Source organism: Belonocnema kinseyi, chromosome 1, assembly GCF_010883055.1.
Source record: "Belonocnema kinseyi isolate 2016_QV_RU_SX_M_011 chromosome 1, B_treatae_v1, whole genome shotgun sequence".
Lineage (NCBI taxonomy): Eukaryota > Metazoa > Arthropoda > Insecta > Hymenoptera > Cynipidae > Belonocnema > Belonocnema kinseyi.
Window position 1 is genome coordinate 123,957,935 of NC_046657.1, and position 9,059 is coordinate 123,966,993.

The 9,059-nt window shown below is 33.4% G+C and overlaps 1 protein-coding gene across 3 annotated transcripts in view; it reads left to right on the forward strand.

Moving 5' to 3' along the window:
- The window catches only part of LOC117167560 (synaptic vesicle glycoprotein 2B), a 209,894-nt gene that overhangs the window by 156,078 nt on the left and 44,757 nt on the right, over positions 1 to 9,059 (forward strand). The window lies entirely within an intron of this gene.

Consider the following 9,059-nt stretch of genomic DNA (forward strand, 5'->3'; position numbering starts at 1 on the left):
GTCAGGTTCAAGGTCATGGGAAGGTCAAATCGAGAGAAAACGCTGAAAAAAATATGTTATCGATTTGACTTTCAAATGACCTTGAACCTGACGCGATAAAGGCCAGAGGACACCAGGTTCATAATCAGCGACCCCAAAAACCCATAACATATTTTTTTTACCGTTTTTCTCGATTTGACCTTCAAATGACCTTCAAATGATCTTGAACCTGAAGCGATAGAGTTCAACGGATGCCAGATTCGTAAATAGCGACTCCAAAAACCTATAACGTATTTTTTTGGATTTTTTTACCGTTTTTTCTCGATTTGACCTTCCAATGACATTGAACCTGACGCGATAAAAGTCAAAGGATGCCAGATTTGTATTCGGCGACCCCGAAAACCATAGTAAACCGAGCTAACCTCAGAATACATGTTTAAGAGTGTCAAATCTCTCGAAAATACAGTTGGTGGGTAGTGGTGTTTCCTATATTTGTAGGGGGGGGGGGGGGGGGGGGGGGGGGGGGGGGTGGAGGGTAGTCCGTTTAGCGTCCAATCGACTCGGGATACTTATAAGATACTACCATGATTTTTTCAGATTTTTTGGTCCAAAAATAAATTAGACCAAAAACCGGCCTTACCGACCCTCCCCCCTTACTACTACATTGTAATTGTTTTTTCATTAATAGTTTATTTCGTTACAAGAAATATTTTTAAGAATGCTGCAATCTTTATTAATAGATAGTTATTAATTAAATTAAATTTCAATTAAAAATTTAAAAATGCATATAATTTCACAACTGAGATACTAACCAGAGAATAACAATGCCAATTGTAAAACTGCGTACCTAGAAGTCATAATATACTTTTCACAGATTTAATCACACTTACTGATGAGGAGGGCCACCATTATGAGTCGAGAAGTGCGAAACAACTTTAATTGTTATCAATTCAGCTGACCTAAAGTGAACAACGTACACCATCTATTTCTATAAAATAATAACTTCTTGAAACACTCACGTTTGTTAATTTTAATTAATTATTATCTCACTATAATTTAAAAGTGGACCAAACGTGGAAAATTTAAGAAAAAACTGCAAATTCCTAGAATTCTTGTAAGAGAATATTGTTATAAATAATAATAACTTGTTCGGACACTCATTTTTGTTAAATTCAATTAATCATTAATCAACTAAAATTTAAAAGTGGACAAAAAGTGGAAAATTATAGAAAAAACTAGAACATACTAGATTCATTGCAAGAGAATATTGTTATGAATAATAATAACCATAACATGTTAAAACACTTTCGTTAACTTGAATTAATTACACAGGCCGATAAATTTTAAAGCCAGAGACCAAACCTAACATTTCCGAAGGACTTTGATGCACTGAATCCGAATCCGAGCTCAAAATTGCTCCTGTACGTCAGGTTTTCAAGATATCCTAACCTAAAAGTGCAAAAAACGCGTTTTTCAGTTGTTTCAAAGGTTATGTAACTGAACAAGAAAAATGTTTACCACAAAAGCTAATATGGAATTTGAAAGTACTAATCTTACCCTTTCAAACCTACTTTGATTTATTAGGATATCTTTATTTTTTACCAAAATATTGTAATTTGAAATTTTCTATTTTAGCGTTTTAACCCATTAACGCTGAAGTATTCAGATTTATACAACGCATACTTTATTGCTGACGGTACGATATTTTTTCTTCAAAATGTTATCTCAGGGGTTTTCGAGTATGCCTTTTCTATTGCCGGTGCCAGTTTTTTGTTATAGCCCCTAGAAGATCCATATGGCGACCACAATTTAGGGCTTTAAAAAGAACAAAGGATCTCGCACAAAATACCAACGAAAAAGCGTGCAGTCGTTTGGAACCAAACTTCGCACATTGATAAAACAAAAGAAGACGGACTGCGCGGAATGCTACTGCGCACTCTGTGTGCATTCTAATGTTCACATTCGCCCTATGTGCGCTCCGTTCTACCGCGCAGACAGTCTTCGATCCCTAGCTGGCTCACTGAACTGGCGACGCTTTTATGACGTGTTATGCATAGGTGATGAAATTCGTTTTTTGCTACAAATCTTTCCGTGTTAGATATCACGTTTGAGTGACATGCTAACGGTTGGATGCGTGGGTAATAAAATTCTTTTTGTATTTGAAATCTGTCTAGCGGTTACATTGGAAAATATTAAAGTACTTCCTTGCTTAGCCGGACAATCCTAAGTCTTGCCTTGCCTGGCTGGACGATAAAAAGTCTTGCCTTTATTGGCTGGGAAATCTAAAGGCTTGCCATAATTGGCTAGGCAATCTAAAGTCTTGCTTTAATTGGCTGGAAAATATTAAGTACTTTCTTGCTTAGCTGGACAATCCCAAGTCCAGCCTTAAGTGGCTGGAAAATATTGAGTCTTGCTTTAGTAAGCTGGAAAATCCTAAGTAAATTTACAATATTAAATGAATCATAATAGTATTTTTTTTAAAGTCCTGTTTTCCATATTCGCTCTTCTAGGAGTTATAACAAAAAACTGAGCTAATCGAAAAGGAAACCTCTGAAACCCCTCAGATAACATTTTCAAGAGACAATGGCATACCATCTCGGCGTTAATGGGTTAATACGCTAAATTGAAAAATTTCATTTCAAGGTTAGCCCACTTGTAGTGTGTAATTCAATTATTTCACGAAATGTACACGACTCAATTCGCTGCTCCCAGGGTTAGGTGGGTTAACCTGCTTATTATTTAGTAGGGGTGATTTCTGGGTTTAGGTGGATTAGCAGGTAGGTGGGTTAACCCACTTGTGGCATGGAACTTCATTATTCCAAGAAAAATATGCGACTAAGCTTATTGTTCCCATAGTCAGGTGGCTCAGCATGCTTGTGGCTTGTGAGGGGTGGTTTCTACCCCTAGGAAACGGTTTCCGTAGAAATGAAAAGACACGGATTCCATATTTTTATTGTTTTATCAATGTACAAAGTTTGGTTCCAAACGACTGTATGCTTTTTTGTTGGTATTTTGTGCGGGATACTTTGTTCTTTTTTAAAGCCCTAAATTGTGGCCACCATATTGGATCTTCTAGGGGTTATAACAAAACACTGACACCGGCAATAGCAAGGGCACCCTCGAACACCCCTGAGATAATATTTTGAAGAAAAAATATCGTACTGTCAGCAATAGAGAATGCGTTGTATAAATCTGAACACCTCAGCGTTAATGGGTTAAAACGTTTAATAACCAATTTCAAATTACAATATTTTGGTGAAAAATAAAGATATCCTAATAAATCCAAGTAGGTTTGAAAGGGGAAGATTAGTACTTTCAAATTTCATATTTGCTTTGTGGTAGACATTTTTCTTGTACAGTTACATAACTTCAAAAACAGCTAAAAAACGCGTGGTTTGCACTTTTAAGTTTGGATATCTTGAAAACCTGACGTACAGGAGCAATTCTGAGTTCGGGTTCGGATTCAGCGCATCAAAATTCTTCGGAAATGTTTGGTCTGCTTTCTGGCTTTTGACTTTTGTCAAATTTTGTCGGTCTGTGTTATTATCCACTATAATTTAAAAGTGGCACATAAATGGAAAATTTGAGGAAAAAACTGCAACTTACTAGAATCATTGTAAAGGAATATTATTAAAAATAATAAAAATAATATTTTGTTCAAACACTTAAGTTTGGTCATTTTAATCAATCATTTAAACACGATAATTTGAAAGTGGACCAAAAGGGAAAATTTTTATAAAAAACTGCAACATACTAGAATCAGTATAAGAGAACATTGTTATCAATAATAATAATAATAATAATTATTTTAAAGCCTCGGTGGCTCAGTTGGTTAGACACTCGGACTTCACCTCAGAGGTCAGTAGTTCGATCCCTGAGCCGGTACCTCTAGAAATTTTTCAATGTAACTTTACCGAGGTTCTGGTGATTCGGAAACCACCTTAAGCTGTAGGTCCCCCCATCGTGTACTTGACTGCAACCCAGTCCGTCTACAATGGGGTAAAAACCAGGCTTTGTCTAATATGTCTGGGCAGACTGCTCTCATCAGATCACTTGATTGCATTATGAAAATGCGTCCGTGACTGATGATATATACCGGGACAGTCCCGTGCAAAATGATCAAATAAAATTAAAAAAATAAATAAAAAATCCAACTCTAACCAAAAATTCCTTCGACATGTTGGGCAGTATAAGCCTGTGACAACATTTCTACTCAGAAATGTTTTTTATAATAAATAATAATAAATAATAATAATAACTATTAACTAGACACTAGATAAGACACTAGAGGAATAATAAGACACTAGAAGTGACTGCTGTACCTTCAACGCACGTGGCCGCTCGTTATTGTATACCTACAACATCATCGTAGGAGGTTTCAACCATCGTATTAAATTATTTGAATGAACTTATAACATTCTAATCTCATCAGTCACTTGACTTAGTCCGTAGCTATGATGTATAACCGGGTTTACCCGAGTAAAAGTTTAATAAGAACACATAATAACTTACTCATACACTTTAGCTAACTAGAATTAATTATTAATCCACTATACTATACGCCGGTAGCAGTGGAGGAAATGATGACTGCCTGTTTTTATTGCATTTTATTGGCATGGTTGTTCGGACGATCTTGATGACAACGGGACAGATGTTTCCAGGGGTTTAGGATCGCTCCCTTAACTAAAATATTTCGTGGTTAGAGATGGTCAATGCTAATTTAAATTTAGAAAAAAGTTATGGAATAAATCAATAAAAGAAAGGAAAGATTTGTGCCATTTTCCAAGGTTCGGGAGAAAGAAAATCCAGAATTAGGTACTAAAATTAGGAATAAAATACATGTAAGGAATATACATAGAATTACCACCAACACAGTAACTTTCATACACTCAGAGAAAAAGTTGGCTTGAAACAAAAACCTCGTCCTCTTGACTGTTTTGTTTTGCATCACGTGAATATCTTTTATGCAACATAATTATTTGGCTCGAGGATCAGATGAAGTTTACTTGAAAATAATAATGTTTGCTGAAAACAAATTATTTTTGAGTGGCATGGAAAATTATTTTAAGTTTAAATTTAAAAGAATTTTAATGACTCTAGTAAAACGTGATTTATATAACTTATTTTTGCGCGCAATCAGAAAATGCTTTAAAAAACGATTAGATTTCTCATTTTTATATTTTTGTGGGTAACCATTCCAATTCCGGGTATCTTCTAAATATTATTCTTAACATTAAAATAAAATAGGATCTAATTTATTTGCTATCATAGCAGTATGATATCTGATTTATATCTCGAGATATCCTGGGAACATCGTAAAATATATCTAGAAGACATCACATCAAGACGCAAATTTAAATACACTGAGAAAAATGTTTGTTTGATTGAAACAAATTTTTTTCTAGTGAATTTTATATATTAGAATAATCATGTAATTAAACGTTTCTTAATTGGTAAATGAACATAATTCAAAGTTGATGTGAGTAGGTACATAAAAGATTGGCAATTTATAATATTTAATCATCCGTCTACAGACAAGGGCTTTGAAGGCACAAACGATTTTTTAAACTTAAATATCTCATCTACGTGAGAAGATTTTTCTTTAAATTTTTTTAAACAAATAACACTAATAACAATTCAATAAGAGAAACGTCGTTGAACAGGTCGAACAATTTTGAACCAGTTTTGCTAAATGCGAACTCAGTGAGATTTTTTCACTAACATAGAGCTACTTTTTCCTAAGTGTCAGGACTTTCTGTCCCAATGATTTGAGTGAGTCGCTTCTAAAACATAACCTCAGAGAATGAACGCCTTATAAGTCGTGAAGTTTTTCTTTCATCAGTTTTTATTTCCCGAAAAAATCGAAAATAGAAATCAAGAATTTTTAGATGAAGAAAATTTGGAATCAATTGCAAATATAATTTGTGCAACGTCCACGTACAGTGCCTACAACCCGAGCGACTTTTTTATTTAGTATTCAGGGTTGCAGAATTCCAAGTTTATATATCGGCATGTGTTAAAATTTATTAAATAATTTTTGATTAAATTCTTTTCTGAAATGTGTTCATTTAGAATTATTAATGAGAGTTTAGAATGCATACATGTTAGATACAAAGCAATATACACTGAAACCTGGATTTCCGTAAATTTGATTTGTGAGTTCCTAGAGCTGATTGCCTCTGCAGTTTTGAGATGAGAGGATGCGCGGGGTCTAACGAGAGGAAGTACTCTGTCAAGCATGACAAACAGATAGTCGGCCGCCCTCTCATCGCGTTAGTTGCATCAGGTTGCGTCATGCCTCCAAATCCAACAGTAATCTTCCAAACGGCCCTGCCTGTTTATGTTCAGAGTCCACGGATTTGTGCCGCGGGCCCATTTCCGAACCCGTGCACAATACCAGGTTTCAGTGTAATTTATATTAATCGCGCTTCTGGAAAATGTATGCAACACTGTTACCTGTTTTAAATAATATTTCTGTCACTTCAATTCAATAACTGTTACAGAACGATGATATCTTTTTGTTATATCATAATTACAGAACGTGTTATAAATGTTCATATATAACATGGTGGAATGCATAGAAAGTAACGCAGTTTAAAATAATCATTTGGATACATTCGAATTTAAATCTCTTCAAATTACAAACTTTTGATTTATAAATTAAAGCTTTCAAGTCCTCTTGACATATATAAATGATTTATAATAAGTAAACGGCGTGCGCGCATATCGTGTATAAGAGATGTGTTTGCTTGCAGCTTGTCCATCTTAAGTAATACATCTTAATCCATATAATGAGTGGTGACAACACTCTGGTCTTTCTCATTGCTCTTCCCTGACAGATTCATCAACAATGGGGCTGATTAGTATGTCCTTGCGAGACTACGATAATTATAAAACGGTTTAATTTGACGTTACTCTCGAAATGGCCTGTCTTCAATAAACTTTTCATCATACGTTTTCAGCAGGAAAAATGGAATATATTATTTCATTCTTGTTATTTAAAAAATGCATTGCACAAAAAAATAAATTAAATAATGATCAATATAGGTCAGAAATATTAGCATTTACAAGTGATCTTCCATATTGATTTTTGTATTTTTTTAAAAATTATTATAGACCGGGGTAGCATTACAAGCTTAATGTTTATATTTCCCTATAAATATCTTACATTACACGTTTTACATTCTCATTTCTGAGAATGTAATGTAATCGTCCAAATTTTCAATCTCTGGTTTTTAACGGATCTTTATGTTTCGGCTCTCACAGAATCAGAAAATCATAACATTTCATCGGTGTCTGTCTGTCTGTTTGTATGTCTGTATCTATGGTTACCTGAATGTTTTAGCCACACTATCTCTTGACTGATTTGTCCAATCGAGTCCGCATTTGATACACTTCTGAAGGTACCCAAAATAATGGCTTAGTTCGTTAATAAGATATTTCGAACAAAAATTAAAAAAATGGGAGCATTTTCAAAATTTTGAAATTTTGTTTGAAGTTTTTAAATTTGTTGTCGAAGTTTTTTATATATGGGTGAAAGACTTGCAAATTATTTTAATAAAACTTTTTATTTCGATGAAAATTAGAAAAGTTATATACTTTTAAAAAATTCGAAAATTTTCAAAAAATATAAAAAATTATTTTTTTCATAGATCCAAAAATCTCATTTAAAATTTTCACTAGATACCAAATCTATTTTAAAACTATTCTTGCCGATTTTTTCGATTAGCCCAAAATTAAAAAAATTATAGCATTTTCAAAATTTTCAAATTTTTTTGTCTTAATATTATAAAAATTTTTGTCAACGTTTCTTATAGATGGGTAAAAGACTTGCCAATTATCCACATCAAATTTTTTATTTTGATGAAAATTAGAAAAGTTATATACTTTTCAATATTTTGAACATTTTCAAAAAATAGAAAAATTTATTTTTTTCATAGATCCAAAAATTTCATTCAAAATTTTCACTAGACACCAAATATATTTCAAAACTATTTTGGCCGAATTTTTTTATTAGCCCAAAATAATAAACAAATTAGAGCCTGTATAACCTAACTGTTAAGCGCGAAGCACGATTATCCCAATGAGAATGTAATCGTCAAGGCCGTAGGTATTTTGAGAACCTTCTTTAAGAACAAATTAAAAAAAAAGTGTTTAGCTTCACTTAAGAAAAGGGAAAATGATTAAATAACCACAGCAGGGCCCTATTAGGTTCAGGAAAAATTAAATGTGAACATTATTTTGCAATATCAGAATAAGCAGTACCAGACCAAGGTACACGCAAAAAATTGTAATAGACATTTGATATAATAGTTTTTAACATAGAATGTAGAAAATTTCGCATTGTGGTCTGTGCTCAAATGTGGAGGGTAATGCAAAGACCGAGCGCGAAGAGCGTGGTAAATATATTACCGAGCGCGGAGCGCAAGATAAATATATTATCCAGCGCGAAGCGCAAGAACCAACAGGCGCAACTAGCCCAACTAGCTTTTTATTATTTTCATATATAAAACAATTCTTGTGAAATATTTGGTTTATATAACCTCATGTTTATCAAAAGTTATGGAATGCTTTACGTTTCTCGTATTAAACCGAATTATTTAAAACATAAAGATTGCATAACTCTAATGTTTTACATTAATACATTTGTCTCGGTGGTTAACTTTATTCGGCCTACACTATACCTATAATATTTTTAAAACTGATATCATTGGATTCTAATGACACTGCGAGGTTCATTTATAGATGAAATTATACACAGTGACCGCTGGCGCAGTACTGACCCAGTCGAAATTGCTGACATAAGAAAATGCCGTAATTAATTTTAAGATTGATAAAAAAACATTCAATCGTTTTTAGGACCATGTGATTGTCAATGTTTAATTTTAACATCCACTTTTGCTATACTCTAAAGATATAACCAAAAAGGTATTCAAAAAATAAATAAAATTTCTAATACTAAGTGGTTTCGAATCTACATATACCTACCAGGTGTATACATATGAAACCGGTATTGCCATTTAGCGGCCAGTAGGCACACTTGTAGGCACTGTCGGAACTTACCATTTGTGCTAATTGGC